This window comes from Amblyomma mixtum, chromosome 10 (assembly GCF_055824585.1).
Source record: "Amblyomma mixtum isolate Tamu chromosome 10, ASM5582458v1, whole genome shotgun sequence".
In the NCBI taxonomy this organism is placed as follows: Eukaryota; Metazoa; Arthropoda; class Arachnida; order Ixodida; family Ixodidae; genus Amblyomma; species Amblyomma mixtum.
Window position 1 is genome coordinate 83,142,577 of NC_143021.1, and position 25,105 is coordinate 83,167,681.

Sequence of the window (25,105 nt, forward strand, 5' to 3'; positions counted from 1 at the left end):
AGCTCACTGGCTAGCAAGGGTCGACACACTGCTCCAACCAGCTCAGCACGCTGCTAGGAAACACAGCTATGACGATGGGATTGCTGAAACGCTGTTCCAGACAACGGAGGACGACAACAGACCTTCCCTTTCTGTCGAGGACAGGAAGTTCTCGAAGCTGATGGACGAAGAGTTCTCAAAGGACAAATCCAACAGTTTGGTAGCACCTCTCCCCCTTCGTTCTCCAAGGCCTTGGCTTCCGAATAACAAATGCTTGGCCGAGTCGCACCTCACTGCTGTCCAATGGACCTTGAAGAGAAAGCCAGAACTGAGGGAACAATTCACGAGCTTCATGGACAAGATGTTCAAGAATGGCCACGCTGAGGAAGCTCCACCGGTTCAAGAAGGAGAAGAGTGTTGGTACCTCCCCATCTTTGGTGTTTGTCACCCACGAAAACCCAGCGAAACACGAGTTGTATTCGACTCCAGTGCACAGTTCAAAGGCGTGTCTCTAAACAGTGTGCTGCTTACTGGTCCAGACTTGATCAACAGCCTGCTCGGAGTACTCATCCGATTCCGGAAGGAAACTGTGGCCAGAACTGTGGACATTTAGCACATGTTCTACTGCTTCCTGGTACGAGATGACCACCGAAATTATCTAAGTTTTCTGTGGTTCTGCAACAACATCATCTACAGTGACCTGCTAGAGTACCGAATGAAGGTACATGTGTTTAGAAACAGCCCTTCACCAGCAGTTGCAACCTATGGGCTGCGGAGAACAGCACGAGAACGAGAGGAAGAATTTGGTAGCGACGTCAGGCAGTTCATCGAGAGAGATTTCTATGTGGACGATGGGTTGAAGTCTCTCTCTGCAGACAAAGAAGCTATCAGCCTAATACGTCGCACACAACAGATGTTGGCCGCGTCAAACCTCCAGCTTCATAAAATAGCCTCTAACTGCCCTACAGTGTTGGAGGCGTTTCCAGACAAAGACCGTGCCAAAGATTTGAAAGATCTTGACTTGTGCAATGGCACACCACCAATCCAATGCAGTCTGGGAGTTTCTTGGAACCTAAAGGAGTACCTTGGTTTGGGCTAGTTGGTAACAGTTATTCGAAAACATAGCAGAAAAAGGACACGGACGACACAGAAGTGGACAGTGGATAGCGCCTGTCCTGTCCACTTCTGTGTCGTCCGTGTCCTTTTTGTGCTATGTTTTCGAAGAAATGAAGAAGGATGTCTTCACATTTACGACTCCAATCTAAGAGAAGCCATTGACGGGTTTGTTGCTCCAGTCATTGTTCAAGGGAAGTCCCTCCTCCCAGAGCTAGTCGTTGAGACATGCGACTGGGACTGTCCACTTCCTGAGGACAAGAGGGCCGCGTGGGAGACGTGGAAAGACTCCTTGCAAGTACTCGAGCAGCTGGACATACCTCGCACCTATTTCCCTGCCTCACTCACTACCGCACAGCGCAAGGAACTGCACCTATTCTCCGACGCATCAACCAAGGCTGTGGCTTCAGTGGCTTACCTCACAGTGACATATCCAGATGGTGCGTGTCACGTTGGGTTCGTCATAGGAAAGGCTAAGCTAGCACCACATCCGGAACACACTATCCCAAGGCTTGAACTGTGCGGCGCGGTGTTAGCAGTGGAGCTAGCAGAGCTCAGCAGTCGTGAAATAGATATGGAACTTGATGCTGTACATTTCTACACTGACAGCAAAGTGTTCCTAGGTTACATACATAATGAGACTCTGAGGTTTTATGTGTACGTCAGTAACAGGGTAGAACGCATCAGGAGCTCTACACGACCAGAGCAATGGCACTACGTTCCTTCAGACATGAACCCTGCGGACCTCGGAACAAGGTCTGTGCCAGCAGCACAAATGGCAGGATCGGCCTGGCTGACAGGCCCAGAGTTTTTGTATCATCAAGAACACTGCTCGCGGGTATTCAATGGCAAGTTTGACTTGGTCGATGCTGATTCTGGCACGGAGGTGCGGCCCCAGGCAAATGTTCTCGCAACCAGCGTAGACGTGAAAGAACTCGGCAGCAGGCGGTTCGAGTGCTTCTCAAGTTGGATTGAGCTGACTCGCGCAGTTGCAATGTTCGTGCAACTGGTGAGCAAATTTCAGGGCACCTCTCAAAACAAGTCATGCTGGCCGCATAACAGCTCATCTCAACAACTACGGCCTTTTACAGAACACCTAGCGTGAGTGAAAGCAGTCATTATTCTGTCTGTCCAGAAAGAAGCCTTTTCAGAAGAGTTGAAAAGCTTGCAACAAGGTAAGCGACTTCTGAAGTCAAGCTCTCTGTGGAGACTGGACCCATGGGTTGATGCCGGCGGTCTTTTGAGGATTGGTGGCCGACTAGAGAGAGCCAACCATTTCGACCAGCAAGAGCGGAAGCCCATCATCATGCCAGGGTGACTCCACGTCAGCACCCTGATTGTGCGGCATCACCATGAGCAGGTAAAACATCAAGGACGCTACTTCACTGAGGGAGCAGTCAGGGCAGCTGGGTTCTGGATCGGAGCTAAGCGTAGCATCGCCTCATACATTCACAGTTGTGTTACGTGTTGCAAGCTCAGAGGAAGGCAGCTACAGCAGAAGATGGCAGACCTGCCTGCAGAAAGGCTAAGCACCGGGCCACCTTTCACTTATGTCGGACTAGATGTATTTGGCCCGTGGCAAGTCATGTCTCGTCGGACCAGAGGCGGTGAGGCCAACAGCGCTGTTCATATCGAAGTGATCGAGAGCATGGGCACCTAAAGTTTTATTAATGCTCTCCGGAGATTCTTTGCCATAAGGAGCCCGGCAAAGCGACTGAGGTCCGATTGCGGGACGAATTTTGTTGGAGCGTGCTCAGAACTAAAACTGAACACTAGTGGCCCAGAAAACGAGAAGCTAGGAACATTCCTGTCAGACCATGGATGCACTTGGGAATACAACCCCCCTCATGCTTCTCACATGGGAGGAGTGTGGGAGAGGATGATAGGAATCACACGGCAAATTTTGGACTCCATGCTTCTTGAGAATGCGTCTCGTCGCCTTACGAAGTCTCGGCAACCTTCTTGGGGGGGGGGGGGGGGGGGGGAGTCTCGGGGATCATAAATTCGCGACCTCTCGTTCCTGTCTCAAAGGACCCTGAGTCCTGGGAAGTGCTGACTCCTGCGACGCTTCTAACCCAGAAAGTCGGCGGCAACACAGTGCCACCAGTCTTCAGTGAAAAGGATATGTATCGGCGACGGTGGTGGCAGGTGCAGTGGCTTGCCGACGCCTTTTGGTGCCGCTGGCGACGCGAGTTTTTTACCACCCTGCAGAGTCGTCGTAAATGGCACGGCCCAACTCGAAATCTCAAGGCAGGTGGCCTCGTGCTCCTGAGAGAAAGCCAGGGTCATCGCAACGAGTGGCATAGGGGACTCATTGTGAACGCCATCGCGAGTGCGGACGGCAAGGTGCGAAAGGTCGAGATCAAGACAGCAACATGGGTAGTGATAAAGACGTTTCTCTGTCCTGTGATTGAGACAGTCCTGCTTATTCCGTGCGAGGACTGAACACGTCACATAGTGGTTATATGTAAAACCAGACGGGGAGTGTGCTGTCCCGAGTCCAGTTTGAATTTCCCGCCGGGGCGCCGGCTTCATCTCCAAACAATGGACTCCTCACATCCGCTTCCTTCCTCTTCCTTCTCCACATGCGCCTTCACTCTCATCTGCGTGCTTTCCCCCTCTTTACAGCTCCCGCCCGTATCTTCCGTTCCTTCTACCGCACTGCACGACTGTGGCAGCACCGCATTTTTAAAAGTTGTAAATGCCTGGATAAATGTTCGATTTTCCTTGTGTTTGCGACCTGTCATCTATCTGAGGAGTGGCCGCAGCCCCAACGCGTGCCATGGAATCAGAATATTTGGACTTCCTATCGCTCCACGACGCGTATTGACTGTGCTTGAGCTAAAGTAGCGCTCTCTACGCTCTTAATCGCGTAACCTTTATGTACATCTTTATCAATGTTTAACCTTTATCTTTGAGGTTACACAGCTCAACGTTTTTATGTTTTCCTTCTTTGCAAGGTTTAAAGGTTTACATATTCCTTTACAGAGGTCACAACCTAAATTTATGGCTATGTGGTTCGTGTATACCTTTAAACTTAACCTATAAATCTCATCAAGTGTGTGCCGTATATGTATATATGTATACGTTTAAGCTTTTGTGAGGTTGCCACATTCGGCGAGGAGGATCACGACAGGAGAATGAGTTCAAATAGCGTGTGCAACCATATAGAATTGGAATGGCTTCCTTCAGCATGAGTGGCTTTGTCGTCAGCATTTTTATGCAAGTCAAACACGTTACTGAATCTTTTCACTGTTTTAACTACAAATTGTAGTAATTTAAAGTACAAAAAGCTTTATAATGATTGCGGGACGGTGTGATCAACTTTACAGCTCTCTCAGTGTTTTCTATGAACGATACAAGCGGCTCTGCAGTGCTGCTTGTCATCCCACTGCTTGACGGCGTGCGCGTGTTGTGTGTGTGCGGTATACCTTTGGGATGCCTGTCAGGCAGAGAGACATTTGCGGAACATCACGAGGCCGCTGCAATGAACAGCAGTGTGAGTTCAAACAGTACATGGTGGTGCGTATTGCCGACATGGCCGAGGACAGAATTCAATGCGACTACTGCGACCGCAGCCACAGCAGGATCGCCGATCTCGGCGAGTATAAAGTTTCGTTTTGCAGCAGTTGTCTGTTTTCCAGATTTTCTGCCCTGACAGAGTTGCCTCTCGTTTAAGAAAAATAAGTGTCCTAGAAGCAAGACATTGCAAATTTTCCAGTTGTTTTGTGCTGTATTTTGTTTTCGCCTGATATTGATACGCATATCCCGCACCCAAGTATTACACGTTTTGCTTTCACGGGCGCTCATTGCTTTTGTTGCAGACTATTGAAACGCTCTCAAGTGAGAAGTTTCACGCAGTATGTTTCAACTGATGTGGTGTTTGCAGTGCTGCTTGCGCAAAAAGCGGCGGCCGCCAGCACACTGCTATTGACACCGCATTTATATGCGCTCGCGCCTGGCATGGGATGGAAGTTTTTTGTTCTGTCTGCGGCTCACGTGTCTTGCCTCCCGCGCTCGACGCATCCGCCTTGCCCTTCACGCGTTTCCATGAGTGCAGTAGGGAAAAGATGCTCAAACTGATCGACGTTTAGCAGTTTGCCCCTTCACCTGACAGCCGAGTCCACGAGAACGAAACGAAAGGGATGCTTCAGATGCGGCTCACCGAAGCACTGACTACGCGCACGTGTCAGCTGCTTGTTACCATTGTGAAAATAAAAAAAATGTCTGTGGCATCTGCTCAAGCACAGAGTCTCACTTAGCGGGTAGACTGCTCCGCGTGGCCACAGACCTGCGGACTGCCGTTGAATCACACCCGTTCATGAATCAATGCAGAGTGGCGCACGAGGAGAAGGACCTCGACGTGATGTCATCTGCCCCTTTGCATGAGTTTACTACCGGCTTGGTCGCAATGGTGCTCCGCACTTGCGCAGTCACATGGAGTCTTCTTCACGCTCAGTGTGAATTGAAAATCGAAAATCAAACTATGATATACAGCTTCACACTGAATAATCCAGATGATAAAGTAGTGCATCATGATGAAAATATAATACGTCCACATATCATTTTTCTTTGCTTTGCTATATATTGCCACGTATCATTTTAGTGTCCGTTCGTTCGCGCTCAAGGCCGCAGGAAAGGGGTGTTATCATTTTTATTTGTGACGCGAGAAGCAACCGGACTAATCTCGATTGATCACAGCCATGAAGAGCTGCATCTACATTTTTCTAGATTACTGTACATGATCTTGACCTGTTATCTCGAAGTTTCCTTGGTGGCTTTAAGTTCAGCGATGCCGGGAGCGGCGGGCATTCGTAGTTCGACGACTGACGAGCACGTTTGTTGCTTACGCCGCCGCCGAATGATTCAGTTCTTTTGCGGGCGCAAGTCAGCCCAAATAAAGAGCTTCGTTTCCAAGACTGGTTGGTGTCTCCCTGACCGCTGGACTGCCATCACTACAACGTGACATCTGGTGGAGGTTCTGGGTAGCCTTCCATGTTCCGACACCCCTACAAGTCGTGACGCCCGCCTTCTCAGTCATTCACCGCAGGACCTGAGTCCAGTCCATTTCGCAAGCTGACGTCTGCTAGGGGACGCACCCGAGTTCGGGATTCTGCCGGACCCTACCCGGAAGCGAAAGCCAGTAGCAACGTCCACCATGAGCTTGCCCCAGACGACGACTCCAGTTATTCTTCAGCAGCACCGGGTGCCACCAACCTTCGACGCTTCGCCTGGCGCCGACCCCGAAGAATGGCTAGAACAGTTCGACCGTGTGGCTATATTTAACCAATGGGACGATGCCACGAAATTAAGGTACGTCTTCTTCGCCTTGGACGGACCAGCAAGAATCTCGTTTGAAAATGAGGAAGCTAGTCTCACGAACTGGGAAACCTTCAAGGAGCAGCTTCTGAAGACCTTCACAAACGTCGTGCGAAAGGAGAAAGCCCAGCAGCTGCTACAGTCTCGCATACAACACCCAAACGAGACCGTTGCTGTGTATACTGAGGAGATGAAGCGTCTCTTCCGACGTGCCGACACGAGCATGAAGGAAGAAGAGAAGAGTTAAAGAGGAACTCTTTGCCGGCCTCGTTCGCAACCCACCGAAAACCGTCGCGGAATTCGTAGAAGAGGCATCCACAACGAAAAAAACTCTTGATGCCCGAGCCCGCCAGTATGACCGCCAGCAGCGCATTTTCTCAGCAAGCTGCCTTGAAACCGCTAACAACAATGACCTGCGGGAGGTTATACGTCAAGTTGTGCGCGAAGAGCTCCGACGATTGCTGCCAACGGGAACGCAGCCGCGGCTTACATCACTCACTGACGTCATCCGGGGCGAAGTTCAGCAGGCCTTGGGTGTGACGCCGACCACCACGCAGCCTATGGAGCCCCCAGCTATGACTTACGCCGCAGCTGTGCGCCGTCCTGCACCTCGACGACGGGACTCAAGCCCCTATCGCCCTCAGCCAGCTTCGTTGGACCGCCGCCCTCTCGCCCCAACCCGCCCGTACTACGAGCGTCGCACACAGCCGAGGAAATCCGATGAGTGGAGAACTCCGGAACAGCGCCGCCCACTATGCCTCCACCATAGCGAAGCCGGTCACGTCCTCCGGCACTGCCCATACAGAAGACTGGGCATCCGAGGGTTCTCTTACGACGCTCCACGACCCCGATCCGGCCAGCGACCAGCCGAAATCGAGGAGTTTTTGCGTCGGGAAGGATGCTCATCGTCGAGCCGCCTATCACGTTCCCCGTCGCCATCGTCACCGCGCTTTGTATCCTCTAGCCGAGGTTACGCGATGCGTGGACGCTCCCCCAGCCCCCGATGGTTAACCCTTTATGAGACATGAAGTTGTGAGCAATGCACACCGGCTGTTCAGGGCGGGATTCTTGTTCTTATCAGCTTTTTATGAAATATGCAAATTTTGAGTTCTCTAGAGTTAGCGGTTTTCGAGATAAAAGTGGGACACAGGAGTCCCACCGCACCATGAGTGCGTTTGAGAAAGTGGGACATATGTGTCCCGCTGACCTCTGAAGCACAGTCGCTCAAGAAAAAAAGTAATTTTATTTTGTACAGAAGGGTGCCCATACCAACAACAAAGTATGGAGAATACAAAAGCCTACTTTCTATGATAAAAATCTAAAAAATATTGATCTATGTCCAGCACTCAGTCACTTTCAGAGAATGAACATAGCACAAAAGGGCATAGCACAGGATAGCACAAAAGGGCATTATTTGCAGATTTCGTCAGTAAAAAGAAAGGTTGAAACTTACCCTTCATGGCGAATACCGGTTGAAAAGCGCGCCAAAATCTACTGAAAACCGCACGCAACGCACGCAAGGGGATCGGTTAGCTTGAGGCACAGGTATGTGCTGCCTCCGCTCGGCGCTCTTGTAAAGCGCCATCAAGACAGCTTCTTTGAACATCCACGAGATGGCAGTAAAAGCAAAAACGAAATTGATTCGAGCGGTTTTAACCACAAAAGTCAGTGTAACCACGAAAAAAGTGGGACATATGAGTCGCTAACGATGGATTTGCATCATCCTGATTCTCCGCCCTGTCGGCATGTATTTCATTACCACGTAAGTCGTCCAGGAGTCTAAACACCAGCTCAACTACTTCCTGCATGGACAAGAGACTTCCGTGCATGAAAGAGAATGAAACTACCATCCACCGATGAGCGGCAAAAGAGCTTTAGACTGGATATGCTTCCCGAAATATATGGAAGAGGAATGCTGAATTTGACTATGCAAATTTTTTTTTGCAAACAGTACACACAGGACAAACGAAAATGATGTATAAAGCACATTTAAGAACTAGTCAGTAAAAAGAAAACTTTTGAAACTCGTCGTTCATAATCAACCGGCTGGACAGAGTGCCAAAATCTGCTGAATACAGCATGCACCGCGCGCAAGTAGAACAGTTCGCTTGAGACGCACGCCTGTGTGGTAAGTGTGCCGCTCAATACAACATTGCTATTAAAACAGCTTCCTTGGACATCCAGGAGGTTGCAGTGGAAATTTAAGCGAAATTAATTCATCGGTTTTCAGCTCAAAAAGCAAAACATTACCATGAAAAAAGTGGGACGTATGAGTCCCGCTGTCCCACAAAGGGTTAAACTGAATAAAGCAGCCTCTGGAGGTGAGGTTGCTTCTGAGCGCAAGAACAAATATCCTCCATCGACGAAAACGCAAGACCATGCATCCACTACGACGACAACACCGACGACAACACCGACGACGACGACGACGCGGCCAGACTTGAACCTTATACCACCGCCCAGAGAAGTAACTTTGGAGTACGCCCACCGCAGTCTCACTGCCCGACGAAGCCGAGATCGCACACCGAAGACAACGTGCAATACGAAAACGCGAACAACTCACCTCGAAGTTATGGTTGACGGTCACGCGGTTACTGCCTTGGTGGACACCGGAGCTGACTACTCCGTCATGAGTGGGCCACTCGCTGTCCGACTCAGGAAAGTAACAACTTGGGATGGCCCGCTGATCCGCACCGCAGGTGGTAACCTGATTACGCCGTCAGGACGCTGCACCGCGAGAGTTACTGTAAATGGGAGAACCTATGCTACAACCTTCCTGGTCCTACAGCAATGCTCGCGAGATTTGATTTTGGGAATGGACTTCCTGAATGAACATCGGGCGATTATCGGCCTTCAATCTAAGTCGATCAAGCTTTCCACGGACAAAGCCATATCTGCAGCGACGACAGCGACTCATCACGTTGCCTTAAACGTCCTTGATGAAGCACTGAGCGTGCCGCCCCGATCAAGTGTCGTCGCCTGCATAGGTACAGGAGACATCGAAACTGCCGAAGGCGTCGTCGAAGGGAACACCCAGTTACTCCTGGATCGAGGACTGCGCGTCGCAAGGGGAGTCGCCCAAATCCCGAATGGCCAAGCCCAAGTGCTGCTAACGAACTTCAACGAAGAATACCGGCATCTAAACAAAGGTACAACGATTGCTTTTCTCGACGAGCTGGCAGACATCAGAGACATATTTGCCCTCCCCGACCAACCCGTAGAACCATCTGACCAAGGCCAGCAACCCAGGTTTGATATCAACCCAGCATTACCCTGGAGCAGACAAGACCAAATACGCAGTATTCTTCAAAGATACACCAATTGCTTCTCATCGGCATTGAATGCGCGACGAACCCGGCTTGCCAATCACCGCATTGTCACAGACGAACACGCCCGACCACTGCGGCAGAGCCCCTACCACGTATCGCCGCTGGAACGCCAAGCCATCCGCAAGCAAGTAGAGGAAATGCTACGCGACGACGTCATCCAGCCATCGAAGAGCCCCTGGCAGCACCAGTCGTACTAGTGAAAAAGAAAGACGGCACCCTTCGCTTCTGCGTCGATTACCGCCGCCTGAACAGCATTACGAAGAAGGATGTCTATCCCCTCCCTCGCATCGATGACACATTGGATCGGCTGAGCAACGAGATGTACTTCTCATCGATGGACCTGAAGAGCGGATACTGGCAAATTGAAGTCGACGAAAGAGATCGTGAGAAGACTGCGTTCATCACGCCAGACGGGCTCTTCGAGTTCAAGGTGATGCCATTCGGCCTCTGCTCTGCCCCAGCGACGTTCCAGCGAGTAATGGATACAGTGCTCGCAGGCTTGAAGTGGCAAATTTGTCTAGTCTACTTAGATGACGTTGTTGTCTTCTTCTCAAACTTTGAAGACCATCTAAGAAGGCTTCGGACAGTGCTGGAAACAATCAAGTCTTCAGGCCTAACACTGAAACCAGAGAAGTGCCACTTCGCCTACGAGGAGCTGCTGTTCCTTGGTCACGTCGTAAGCAAGGATGGAGTTCGCCCAGACCCTCAGAAGACGGCTGCGGTCACAGAGTTTCCACAGCCTAATGACAAGAAAGCTATACGCAGATTCCTTGGATTGTGCGCTTATTACCGGCGGTTCGTCAAGAACTTTTCGCGCATCGCTCAAGCTTTGATCAAACTTAAGAGGAAGCTATCAAAGAGCTGAAGCACCGCTTACAGTCCCCTCCTGTGCTCGGGCACTTTGATGAAAACGCTGAAATCGAAATTCATACCGATGGGCTTAGGAGCGGTCCTGGTTCCGAAAAATGGCAGACAGGAGAAAGTTATCGCGTACGCAAGCCGTTCACTGTCGAAAGCCGAAGCCATGGAGGAAGGAAAGAACTGAGGAGAGTCCCTGATGTCACTTTTTGTGAAGCCGCCTGGCAACCGGAAGTTGTCTCGTCTCTCCTCTTCCGTTTTTCTCTCTCCTCACAATCTTCCTTCTCCGCCGAGCTTCGGGGCGGCGGTCGCGCGCGGCCCGGGTAGCGCCGTGTCGTTCGAAACTTCTGAATGTGTTGTGCGTAGTTGTGTTCGCTGCGTCCTCAGAGTGTTTTTGAGACGGCCGTGGCTTGGCAGTGGAGTGTCATAAGTCAGGTTTGGTGTTTCACGCTGCAAGTCACGTGCTCGTGCACGACGTTTCAGTTTCTGAAGTGAGCATTTAGTTTAATCATCTGCTTACGCCAAGCGAAGCGTGCTGCGCAGCGCTCACTTCGTTGAAAAGTAAGCTCCGTCGAAGGAAGTGGGCTGACGCCGTGCACCCTTGGCGTCGTCGCATCTAGTCACTTACGAGTGGCGCAGTACTTACGCTGTTGGTGAGAGACAAGCGCGACATCGAACTGAGGTGCAGCATGCATCTACCGAGTGTGTCATTAAGCGCAGAATTAAGAAGGCTATTAGTAAGGAATCTGCGTGCTGTTGTGAACGTGAATTTCTAACACCGGAACGCTCCCAAGGATGGCGTCCAGGCCTGCGTCTCAGCGAGCCTGCGTCTCAACGAGCCTGCGCGTCGTCTATGTGGACAGTGTTGCGCGTTTGGCCGGTGAGCTACAGAGACGCTCCCCCAAGGACGGCGTCCAAGCCTGCGTCTCTCCGAGCCCGCGCGTCGTCATCGTGGAGCGCGTTGTGCGTTCGGGCCGGACAGTTACCGGAACGCTACCCGGGTTGGCGTTTAAGCCTTGCAGGCCAATCAACCACCAGGACGCTCCTGATTGGACGAAAAGGGGCGGGAGTCTGTGCCGACTCTATTTAAGGGCTCCCGTACACTGCAGCAGAATTTCTTTTGATGTGTGTCTTCTGCAGCACATTTAAAACAAGACCGTAATAAAAATCGCACTCGAGGACTTTCCAGCTCATAAATTGAATTTGTTTGCTTATGTGCACGTGCAACCACTGCAGAACACAGCATTATTCAAAGCCTTGTGTAACAAGGGACGTCTTGGGATAGTGCTGCTGAGCGCACATATGAGCTATTTGATTCATGCGTCTTCATCATGTGCAGTGCACATCCAATGTAGCTTATTTTTCTCTTAGTTCCAAGCATGGTCACCTATTTTCTGCTGGCTATAGTCTAACGAGTGTTGCCGACAAAATATGGAAAGTCTTTGTCTTTCAATGCAGTGGTTTAATATCTTCAATTGTCAAAGTAATGCATTGAGCACAAATGCATATTGGTCAAAAACATTTATTAATGCTCTCTTGACCAACATAAGGAGCCACTGAACACATATGGAGTGTAGTGCTACAATATCAGTGTGTCACTATAAACACTGGTGCCCCACACTGAAAGTAGAACAATTTTTTCGGCTAGTATGCAAGTATGAATGTAAATTGTTGCCTGTCACGTGCAGATATTCTGTTCCGATAGCAAAGTGTTCATAAGAGTGTCCTGCAGACATCTCATCATTTGAAGGACAAAACTTCCCAGTAAACCATAAAACCTCACATAGACATCGGCGAGATATTTACGCTGGACATTAGACACCTCCATTAGACATCCATTTTAGTACCGTTTACGAAAAATCTACGTACCTACAACATGAAAATTGGGGTCCAGTTCACGTTGTAAGTACGTACTGCAGACGTCACGCTCGACATTTAGCAGATATTTGTGAACATGTAAGTACGCCCAGTCTGCGTAGTCTAGACGTCTATATAAAGAGAATATGACTATACATAGATCAATACCCAGGTGAAAATTTCTAACTGGTTCCAGTCCAACTGTTTTAAGGGACACATTTCCAGTTGTTGCAACTGGAAATTTGTTCCTTAAACCAGTTGCGACTGGAACCAGCTGCAATACGAGATGCAGCTGACTCCTGTTACAGTTTCAGATGGAACGGAGACCTACTGCATCCCAGCCACAGACTTCCCTATGGAGTTTTCGGGACGTCCAAGAACTCCAGCTAGCTCAAATACAGTTGAGTAATCGAGTACATGGCCATCACGGGAGCCCAAAACACTGCAGATGACTTCCGAGTGCGTCAGTGTTTTATTGAGCTCGCCGTTTTCACTGAATCTTCTCCTTGAGCATATTCGTCAGGTTTATAGCTGCGGTGGCATCAATACTCTTCTGCCGAGCCCAATAAGTCAGGGTTGCTGCAAAAGAAAGCATAATTGTTCACTTTTATAGGTGGCATGAGAATAGCACAGCAACCACAACAAAAAAAAAACAGTAATTTACGCCACTTTTACCGACGCAAATCGATGAAGCGTCAAAGGTTGCCCTTGCAGCACTAAAAGGCAGTCGTGCTGAGCGGAGTGTGCTTGCACACGCACTTCGGCACACCATCCGAACGCATGCCCACATTTCGGTGGTAGAGGCCAGTTGCATACATCACCAGCCTTTGTTTCAATACACAGCGAGTTTGGCAAAACAGCCAAACGAGTGAGCGTAAAAATAAACGTGCCGATAAATGCGTTAGAATTTTTTCATTACGAACGCAAAAATTGCATAAAATACACTTCAATGAGTAAACTGAGACTGAGTACGCACCAGGAAAGGTCACGATTCCAGCCGGTGAAAACGACTTCTAGTCCCAATTCGTACCGACGGGTCCACTTCGCCGAGTAGTAAAAGCAAGCAAACTGTCTTCCTTCAGCCCCATCAAGGAAAGAACGGTTGAACAATCTCGCCAGCAATAATAAGGGAATAATTAATTCTCTGTCGAGGTTCTTCAAACACAATGTTCCCACGGAACACGATGAGAAATCGCACACGCCGTGCGCTCTACCACTGCCGCCATGGCTGAACCTAGCCTTGTGCGGAGTGTGCGAAACTGACACATATTTTGTATCGTCTCTTTTTTGTACTTAGTAGCAGGCTTGCTGCGGCAAGAAAAATAAGTTAATAATTTTTAAATTGTAGCATATTACTTTTTTCACAGCTGCAATCGCCATGCGCAGTTTGCGCTATTATTGGTAAAATAATTCAGGAGGCACTTTGGCTCTCTAAAGTGCTGCAAGGCGAAGGCGTTTCCTGGCGCAGTTTTTATTTACTTTTTCGTATTTTTATTTTTGCTCCTTTGCTTGTTTTTAGTGTTTTTAGCATTTTTTATTTTTATTTTCATATCCTATTTTATTTAGTTTTTATTTTTGCTTATTTTCTTATTTTTATTTTCCTTTTCTTGACTTTATTCCTTTTATTTTATTTATGAAACCTATGCATTCACTAGATGCGCTTTTATTCATGCTGGAACCTTGGGCCTTCGTGGCGGAGTGGTAGCGCCTCCTCTTCAAATGCCAAAGGCCCTGGTTCGATTCCCACCCTAGGCGCAGTTTCTTATTAAGCAGTGACGCCGAAAGGCGGATAAATCTGCCGATGCGTCTGTCGACACTCCTGCCGACGCGTCTGTCGACACTCCTGCCGACGCGTCTTTCGACAGTCCTGCCGACGCGTCTGTCGACACGGCTGCCGACGCGTCTGTCGACATTCGTGCCGACGCGTCTGTCGACACTCCTGCCGGCGCGTCTGTCGGCACGGCTGCCGACGCGTCTGCTAATGACAGTATGAGGCATTAAAGGCTTTCGCCTTAATACGATACGAACAACAACGCGATGGCGGCATAGACAATTCACCGCGCTTTTCCCGCCGCCGCCTGTCCGCGGCACAGAACAGGCATATGGGCAGCGCATGTAGCATGAAGTCAAGATAACCAATTATCATTAGGGTAACGGGCTGGATTCAGAGAGAATGCAAGCACAGCAGAGGGGATCAGGGCAGGTGGGCAGATGAGGTTTGGAAGTTTGCTGGGATAAGGGGGCCGCCGCTGGCACAGGGTTAACTGGAGAAATTTTTGGCCTGGAGTGGACATGATTACAGTGTTGACATGATAAAAAGCGCTCAAGAAGTTTATTCTCAAGAAATATGAGGTCACACATTCCGCTACACAAATGCCTAAGCTTTCCTCAGTTCAACATTCCAATAGTTAGTTATCATTGCTAGCGCGATTAGCAGATTTAACACATTTTTTAGAAAAATTAACTCCCAAAAATTGAACTGAACCAATTTTTCTACTTTAAATAGTTGGATAAGTTGAATAAAACATGCTTAATCAGAAAAAATGGTTATTATATAGTCCTGGCTGCTAAATAACAAAAAAGTTTTTTAGTGTGTCCTCACTTTTCAGTGTGGTTGAGATAGCTTGCAGGCTGTAGCACAAGGTATAAATTGAATGTAAGAATAGTAATGAAATAACAATGCGAATCCTGACCAAAGTGACTGGCATTTCAAACCAACTGCGTACAGTTGAGTCAGAAACCTGATGCGTGTGCATTCAGATTTGTCTTTTCTACTTCCTGTTACATAGCATCACGCAGGAATGACACAACAAGAAGGAACGATTTATTCAGGCAGCTCCTTTTATAGCCCGCCGGTGAGGTAACGTTGTGATCACGTGGTCATGACAAGGTTTGCCGACGACGCATCACTTCCCGTATTTTTCTTCTTTCTAGGTAGGATAATGTTGCCGTGAAGCGAGCACGAAAAAACACAAAAACACAGGCAGCGCTGGTCATGCCTCCAATTTGTAGTCAACTGCGATTTCCAACTTTAAATGTAGTAAGGCAACACGACATATCAAACGATTGAAAAATATGGAATTCTTAAATTATATATCTCACTTACATACCCAGCACGTGACAAGTAATATCTACGAGGAGTCTAGGTTAAGGCAGATATAATGTCGTGGGTACGTCTCCAGCTCTTCCACGAAAAAAGGTTGGTAGATAAGACGTCTGAGAGATTTTGCTTTGGTACATAGACGTTCAGACTTAATCTGGACATCTATGGGAGGTTTGTGGTTTGCTGGGTTGCTAATATCTGAAAACACGGGATGCCCTGTTGCTAACGCAGTTTAAAAATAGACCATGTATGTTTGATGCAGACAGGCCATAAATAAGCACTAAAGCTAAATATGCAGTGTACAGTCATCCTACTAAACCAAATGATAGTGCAGAGTGAAAATATTGTCACGACCACAGGGGCCGTGCCGTGGAGATAGGCGTCAGGAAGAAGCCAAGACTGGGAGCCTTCTTTTAATTACAGCGCCAGGTTCCAGGACACCGAACAGAACAAGCGCGCCTCGAGAGCCCACCGCCGCTTCGTCGTCGTCTTCGACTCAGCGCGGAGGCCGCGCGGCGCGTTAGGCGCGTGGCATTATTCCCCCCCGCCCCCCTCCCCCCCCCCCCCCCCCCCCCCCGCGAAAGCAAACATCGTCTCGATGTGGAATGGGATATGTACAGAGAGAGGAGGAGGAGCAAAAAAAGAAGAAAAATAGGGGTGAGGTGAACTATACAATGCGCGCTAGATGAAGGCGGCGAGAGCCAAGTTCACACGTGGGGTAAGGGAAGAAAGGTACAAAACGAAGCGTGAACACAACGCTCAGTCACGCGCAAAGTACGGCTTTAAGCGCACTACATGCACGATTTCCGGCCGGTGACGCTGAGGGCCGGCGATCACAGTTCCATGGGGAACAACTTCATAGTTGACGCTGTTCAGGCGGCGCAGGACTCTGTACGGGCCAAAATACCTATTTAAAAGCTTTTCGCACAATCCCTTGCGGCGCACGGGTGTCCACACCCACACGTGATCGCCCGGCTCGTAGTGCACGACCCTGTGCCGAAGGTTATAGCGTCGGGCATCGGCATAGTGTCGGGCATCGGGCATCGGGGCTATAGTGGATTGATGTCTACGTTGGTGACCGCTTCGGTGTCAGCTCCAGGTGTGCCCTCCTCGCAAGCAAAGCATTCGGCCACGTCCTGAACATAGTCGACGTAAGCGATGGCTGTGCCACGAAACAGATGTCGATGCTCATTGCAGAAGTTGGTGACAATATGTATAGTAAAAAAATGTCTCAAAAGGCGTGTACATGAATTGATTACTCTACATGAAAATAGGGGGTGGGGGCACGTCCTCGACTTTTACAGAATAAATCTTGCTGCCATCTGCAAACACAGGACGGCCTGCTACTAATGCAAGAGGCAGAAACCAAGCCAATGTATACAGAGAAAGAGAACGAATTAGCACTGTGAAAAAACATGTGAAAGTTTTCAGACATGAGCAAAGCAATAAAGTGCCGTGCCTGGTTATATTCACCTTAATTGCTCGAAATGCTGCACAAGACTGTTAAAGAAAGCCAAATACTTCTTCACTGGCTGTGGTGATGCAGAGGCTACAGCATTCAGCTGTTTAGCATGAGTTGCAAGTGTTATTTCAGCGTTAGCATTCAAATTTCATTGGAAACAAAAAGCGAAAGTGTCCATGTGTTGACAGTGTTGAGGACCCCAGATGGGCGACATCAATTGGTGATAAGTGTTCAATGTGGCGGCATCTCTTATAGCTACAACACAGCTTCAGGACAAGAACTCCACAAAAAAAGACTTTACACAACTGTGCATACCCAGTCAAAAAAAACCATTGGAACCAATTGGATTTCCAATCGGTTCCAATTGGACGAGTTCAGTTTCCAATTGGTTCCAATTGGAATGGTGTTCCAATTGGAATGGTGTTCCAATTGGATGGTCCAAATGGACTATCCAATTGGACCGTCGGGTTTCCAATTGGTCCCAATTGGAATGGTGTTCCAATTGGATGGTCCAAATGGACTATCCAGTTGGACCATTTGGGTTTCCAATTGGTGAGCCCAATTGATCTTACCCATTGCATCCAATTGGTCCGCCGAACTGCATCCAATTTATCCAATGAATGTTTGCATGTTTGACGAAAAAGGTAGAACTAATATGGTACTTACAATAAGAGCTATCAGCAGCTTAGCCTAATAAATTGTACTCATCACCTACACCACCACTGGAGCTGAAATTAAATTAAATAACTGCGCTCAGTGGGCAAGCACCACCGGCCCCAGCATGAGAGCCTAATAAATTGGGTATATAAGTTGGAGCAGAAGTGTGTTCTCTGGATGTACATATTGAGCTAATGTATTGAGCAGTGTTGCTTGTGTGTGATGTATGTGTGTCTGTTGGCTTTGATTTCCATAAAAGCATGTTAATTTCAATTCCGTAGAAAAATGTTGATTGGCACTACCCAGTAAAAAAAACCATTGGGACCAATTGGTTTTCAGACACCATTGGAACCAATTGGTCTTTCCAATTGGTTTCTAGCCAATTGGTTCCAATGGTGCGCAAAAATCAACTGGTTCCAATTGGAAATCTCAATGGTTTTTTTTGACTGGGTCGAAACGCAGCTAAGCATCGCCGAGAGCGGCTTCATGTTTCTGTGCTGTTTGGCAAGGTGCAAAAGTTCGCTGATCGAAACAATCAGCGCTTCTTCGCGTGTGAACCGCGGTTCCGGAGTGCCACCTTTTTGCGAGATTCATTTCAATGCATCGATCGCTCCGCGTAACGGCACCAAGTATGACGAGCAAAATATCAAATGAGCGGTTATTCGCGGCATTTGAAAACAAATCCTAGATGTGTGCGTAACGTCACGACGCGAGGCATGTAGACTTTAACACGCAAGGCCGAACACATGTGCACCATGCTGAAAGCCCGTCCACCGCCACCGAGAAACACTAGCAACAACAACGCCGTATGCCGTTGCTAGTGGCCCGAGTTTTCTTAGCAACAACGACAACGTTGCTAGTGGCCTGACTTTTTAAGCCCAAATTTTGACGTCACTTCCGCCACACTTTCGTTAATGCATTGGGAATATGAAGGGCCTCTCCTGAGTTTTCCTTCCTCCATGGCCGAAGCCAACTATTCGATGACCGAGAAGGAATGTCTCGCCATTATTTGGGCTACGTCCAAATTTCGTCCCTACCTATACGGACGACCATTCAAGGTTGTGAGCTATCACCATGCTCTGCGCTGGCTGGCCAATTTGAAAGATCTCTCCGGCCGCCTTGCTCGTTGGAGCCTGCGTCAAGAATTCGACATAACTGTAGTCTACAAATCTGGCCGCAAGCATTCCGATGCAGACTGCTTATCGCGAGCCCCCGTCGACGCAGCACCCGAAGAGGAAGACGGCGATGATTTCTTAGGACCGGTAAGCTCCAGCAGTTTCGCGCAGCAGCAGCGCACGGATCCTGAGTTGCAAAGCCTAGTTGATTATTTGAAAGGCAAGACCGCATCGCCTCCCCGAGGGTTCAAGCACCAACTGCCTTCGTCTTTCAGAATAATGTCCTCCTGACGAAGAACTTTGCGCCCAACAGGACAGTGCATCTTCTTGTCGTGCCCAAAAATCTCAGGCAAGAAATTATGCAGGCATATCATGATGAGCCGACTGCAGGGCATCTCGGCATTGATCGCACGTTGCACCGCATCCAGGAGCAGTACTATTGGCCACGGCTAGCTGCCGACGTTTCCCATTACGTGAAAACGTGTCGTGAGTGCCAGCGATGCAAAACGCCTCTGATTAGACCAGCCGGACTCCTGAACCCCATACCACCTCCAAAAGCCCTTCCAGCAAATAGGTATGGACCTCCTCGGCCCCTTTCCGACTTCATCAGGTAACAAGTGGATCATCGTGGCCACCGACTACATGACCCGATACGCCGAAGCAAAAGCATTGCCTAATGGTACCGCAACAGAAGTCGCAAAATTTTTCGTCGAACGAATGCTCCTGCGACACGGTGCCCCCGAAGTGCTCATCACAGAGAGGAACGGCGTTCACAGTGGAGCTGACACAAGCCATCTTACACTACAGTCAGACAAGCCATCGGAGGACAACTGCCTATCATCCGCAAACCAACGGACTCAGAGAGCGTCTGAACAAAACCATCGCAGACATGCTCTCCATGTACATCCACGGCGAACACAAGACGTGGGACACCATTCTGCCCTAGGTGATCTTCGCCTATAACAGTACTGCCATCCACCCCATTCGAGCTTGTATACGGCAGGAAGCCGACGACAACACTCAACGCAATGATCCCGCACATTTCAGACGATGACAACCTCGACGTTGCCGCCTACCTTCATCGCGCCGAGGAAGCCCGAAGACTTGTGCGGCTTTGCATTACAGACCAGCAGCACACCGACGCCTGACGCTACAATCTGCGCCAACGAGACACGCATTACAAGTCAGGTGATCGTGTTTGGATATGGACACCAATTTGCCGCTGTGGATTGAGTGAAAAGTTGCTGCGACGCTACTTTGGCCCCAATAGGGTTCTCCGCCGCATTGGTGACCTAGACTCTGAAGTCATCCCCTACGGCACGACAGCATCTCAGCGACGATGCACACGCCCGGTAGTCGTACAAGTAGTACGCCTTAAGCCCTATTATGAATGCTAAAGGACTCGAAGATTACATTCTACGAGTTTATTTTCATTTTAAAGCATCGAGGCGATGCTTCTTTGAGAGGGGGGTAATGCCACATATCATTTTAGTGTCCGTTTGTTCGCGCTCAAGGCCGCAAAAAGGGGTGTTATCATTTTTGTTTGTGACGCGAGAAGCGACCAGACTAATCCTGATTGATCACGGCCATGAAGAGCTGCATCTACGTTTTTCTAGATTACTGTAGATGATCTTGACCTGTTATCTCAAGTTTCCTTGCTGGCTTTAAATTGAGCGATGCCTGCAGCGGCGCGCATTCGTAGTTCAACGACTGAGGAGCACGTTTGTTGCTTACGCCACCGCCGAGTGATTCAGTTCTTTTGCAAGTGCAAGCCAGCCGAAATGAAGAGCTTTGTTTCCAAGACTGGTTGGTGTCTTCCTGACCGCTACAACGTGACAATATCTTTAAAATGGCCTCTTTTTACACATGGCAAGAACCATCGAAATCAACAGAACGTGTACCTGGAGGTTCGGTCTGGAGGGATCATGCTTTCACAAGATGCTCAGGCTCGTGGGGGCCACGGTGTGTGTCATTCATATCCACAGAGCTTTTCTATGTGAAGAGAAGCTATAGCATGCATGGTGTATTGTTTTTCTGTAGGCCCAATTATGAAAGATACTGAGCAACAGAGTAATGCATCTTCACCTGTGCCGTCAAGTTCGTAACCTGAATGTTCCAAAGGTGAATCAGCTGCCTTTCTGCCCGCAATATAAACTAAATAAGCTAAGTTGAAATAACTATAAATTTTACATCCCAAATCAGTGATAAGGCATAAATTTTTTGTTTTACGCAGACTCCTTGCCCTGGACAGGGGAAGAGAGCCCAGTCCAATGCGAAGACACCAAAGAAGGCAGAAAAGAGCCAGACAGTTGTTCCTATCATGGTAAACGATTATGAAAGGGAGATAGTTGCTCTGACATTTTCAGAGCTGTGCTTAATATTGCTACTAGTATTTGCTCAGTATATGCTCATCTGCTTAAGCTAACATTGAGCTAAACTTATATATGTGTCCATTTTAATTGGTCTTTCTCAAGAATGCAAAAACATTTAGTTTTTTAATAGTATTTTTCATCTCTATTTACCACTTTTTATCGATGTAGTGACCTTGTATGCACAAATGGCAGATGCAGGCTCTAAATTATACACATTTGAGCCCCAGTACAGGATGCACATGGAGTGACTCCTGCACAAGCAGTCGCAAACCAATCCACCGATATCCACCAAGAACAACCAAGGTCAGTGCACAATGTGCAGGTTTACAATGAGGCATTTCTAGGCTTTTTCTCGACATGTAAACAATGTTCACAAGCTCTAACCGTGTGTTGTCCATGTCACCTCCAGTTTCCCCGCATTGCTCTTTACTAAAAGCTCACTATTCGAGTGTCGTGGGCCGCGAACTAAGGAGCTATTGCCTCTTAATAATGTCTCTACGCTTTCCATCAGGCCTTCTGTTTCTGTTGTGCCTGCGTTAGAGCACACTTTCCTTTGTTAATGAGAGTGTTGAGATGAGTAATGGTCTGGAGCCCACAGAAAACCTGTGTTCTTTGGATTTGTTCTCAAAGCTGTCCTGTTTAGCTAGGCAACTTGAGTCTAAGCACAGGTGCTCAAAGGTCATTGTGGACACGGTTGTAAGCGGTGTTTCAGATATTTTGACAGTTGCCAAATCTCGCATTGATGTGTCTTCCATTTGTTCTGACAAACAAAGAAAGTTGCTGTATCAGTCACAGGGAATATACATTCCTGTGAAAGAAGTAACACTGCCGTCTAATCGGAAGGCATATACTGTTCCTTCGAAGTCTTTACTTGAAAACTTACTGCAGCACCCTAAGCTGGCACACTGTTTCGAGGCAGGGCTGAAAACATCAGACAGTGAACTCCTCCGAGACTTCACAGATGCCACCAGATATCAGGCACATCCTGTAGCAGCACTTTGCGACAAGAACAAAATTGTAATGGTGCTGTACTGTGACGATATTGAACTTGCCAATGCCACTGGACTGGAAAGAGGTTCAAGAGGCAAGCTCACAGTTTTTTATGTGACCTTTGTAAATATCAAGCCGTTTGATCGATCCAAGGTGAGCAACATTTTTTTTTCTGGGTGTTGGACGGTCAAAGGATCTGAAGTCACAGGCTGCAAAACGCCTACTACTTGACCTCTTTATCGTGACAGTAAACCAGCTTCAAGTTGGATGTGAAGTGAAAACTGCTGAACGTGAAAAAACATTTTCTGCATTTTCGCTGGCATACATCAGAGATCCTCTGGCATGCCGTAATATTGCAGGTTTCAAAGAATGTTTTCCTAGGAATGTGAAAATGGCCTCCAGGACATGTGAGGTACCAAAAGCAAATTTCCATAAAGTTTTCTATGAAATATAATGCCTACTGCGTACTGAACCTCAGTATGAAAGGCACCTCATTGAACATGACAACACTAAATCATTAAAAGATTTTCTCGAGCTGTCATCACATCATCATCATCATAAAGCCCAACTACGCCCACTGCAGGGCAAAGGCCTTTTCCATGTCTCTCCAATTAACCCTGTCCTTCGCCAGTTGCGGCCACCGTATTCCCGCAAATTTCTTAATCTCATCCGCCCACCTAACTTTCTGCCGCCCCCTGCTACGCTTGCCTTCTCTTGGAATCCACTCTGTTACCTTTAAGGACCAGCAGTTATCTTCCCTTGGCATTACATGCCCTGCCCAAGCACACTTCTTCCTCTATTTCGACTAGGATGTCATTAACCCGCTTTTGATCCCTCACCCACTCCGCCCTCTTCCGATCTCTTAACGTTACACCTATCGTTTCTTTCCATAGCTCACTGCATTGTTCTTAACTTAAGCTGAACCCTCTTTGTCAGCCTCTATGCTTCTGCCCCAGAGGTGAGTACCGGTAAGATACAGCTGTTGTATAATTTTCTCTTGAGGGATATTGGTAACCTGCCATTCATGATCTGAGAGAACCTGCCATATGCACTCCACCCCATTCTTATTCTTCTAGTTATTTCCCTCTCATGATCCGGATCAGCTGTCACTACCTGCCCTAAATGTCATTACCTGCCCTACCTGCCCTCTTACTACTTCCAGCACCTCGCCACCAATTGCGAACTGCTGTTCTGTTGCTAGACTGTTGAATATTACTTTAGTTTTCTGCATTTATTTTTAGCCCCACCGTTCTGCTCTGCCTGTCTAACTCATTGATCATGCTTTCCAGTTCATGTGCTGAGTGACTTAGCAAGGCAATGTCATCAGCGAATCGCAGGTTACTTAGGTATTCTCCCTTAACTTTTATCCCCAACTGTTCCCATTTCAGGGCCAGGAATACCTCCTGTAAACAGGCAGTGAATAGCATAGGCTAGATCGTGCCTCCCTGCCGGACACCCTTCCTTATTGGAATTTTATTGCTGACTTTATGGAGAACTATGGTAGCTGTGCAATCGTTATAAATATCTTCCAATATTTTCACATAACACTCTTCTACACACTGATTCCGCAATGTCTGCATGACTGCTGAGGTTTCTACTGAGTCGAATGCTTTCTCGTAATCAATCAACGCTATATATAGGGGTTGAAGTTGAAGTTGAAGTTGAAAGTTTATTGATTAATACAATAAAATTTACAATTCTATACAGCGAGAGGTCCCATGGTACAAGACCGCGGGCGGGACCTCCCATGAAAATAAATTTCAATAAGCAACATAATATAAAATACACAACACATAAACTAGCGACGAAACAGAATAAATATAGGCACATAGTGTAATATTAGTTACTGAAATATTTAAATACAAACAATGTAATGCACGATAATGTAAAATAAAACACTCACAGATGCCGCGATACATAGAATCAATAACATAACAAAAAATCACAAATTAAGAAGGAAAAGCTTTAGTTTGACCTTGAATAAAGAAAGCGTATTAGTTTGTTTGATGTCCATGTTCAAAGAATTCCAAAATGATACGGATGAAAAATGAAGGCATTGTTTCCCGTAGTTAGTTCTGACCTTAGGTAGTAAAAAGTTATTACGCAGCGCAAAACGAGTGACGGTGTTGCTCATGATCGTGCCGGGAGGAAATATGCTTAGCGGGAGATAATGATGAAGAATCTTAAAGAATAGGATACCAAGGTTGTAAAAATAAAGGGCCGAGATAGGTAGAACGTTTAAATCTATGAACAAAACGCGGGAGGGTGACATTCGAGGGGTATTGGTTATGATGCGCATGGCTTGCTTTTGCAGTTTTATTAAAGGCCAGAGATGAATATGATAGGCATTACCCCAAGATGAGATACCGTAGTTTAAGTGGCTGTGGATGAATGCGTAGTAAAGAGATAATAAAGTTTGGACTGGAAAATAGCTTCGGGCTTTAATTAGTGCGCGTAATCCATAAGAAATTTTCTTGCACGTTTCAGCTACATGATGATGGAATTTTAAGTGAGGGTCAATGATAACACCAAGAAAAGAAACTCGATCTTGCGGTGAAATAGCAGCAGAATTGAGGTATAGAAGTGGTGTGATGGGCAATGACTTCTGAGGGGGATGGAAAATCTGAAAACAAGTTTTAGTGACGTTCACGGACAGGCGGTTAATGTGGCACCAACGCTCAAGAGAATTAAGATCATTCTGTAGGTTAAGAATCAGCTGATTAATGTCCTGGTGCGATGATAGCATGGTAGAGTCATCTGCGTATAGTATACTATTGCAATTCTTTAAACAGGATGGTAAATCATTAATGTAGAGTAAAAACAATACAGGGCCAAGAATTGAGCCCTGTGGAACACCCTTGTTAATTAAAGCTATGTTAGATGTATGGTCATTAATAGAGACTATGTGCTGTCGGTCACAGAGAAAGCTCTTCAAGAGCATTAGGGGAGGT

At 47.8% G+C, this 25,105-nt stretch overlaps 1 protein-coding gene and 1 pseudogene across 1 annotated transcript in view; one reads left to right on the forward strand and one right to left on the reverse strand.

Annotated features, from left to right (window-relative positions):
- The window catches only part of LOC149326302 (uncharacterized), a 106,929-nt gene that overhangs the window by 21,848 nt on the left and 59,976 nt on the right, over window positions 1-25,105 (reverse strand). The gene's annotated exons all lie outside the window — the stretch shown is intronic.
- The window catches only part of LOC149326303 (uncharacterized), a 35,536-nt pseudogene continuing 15,039 nt past the window's right edge, over window positions 4,609-25,105 (forward strand).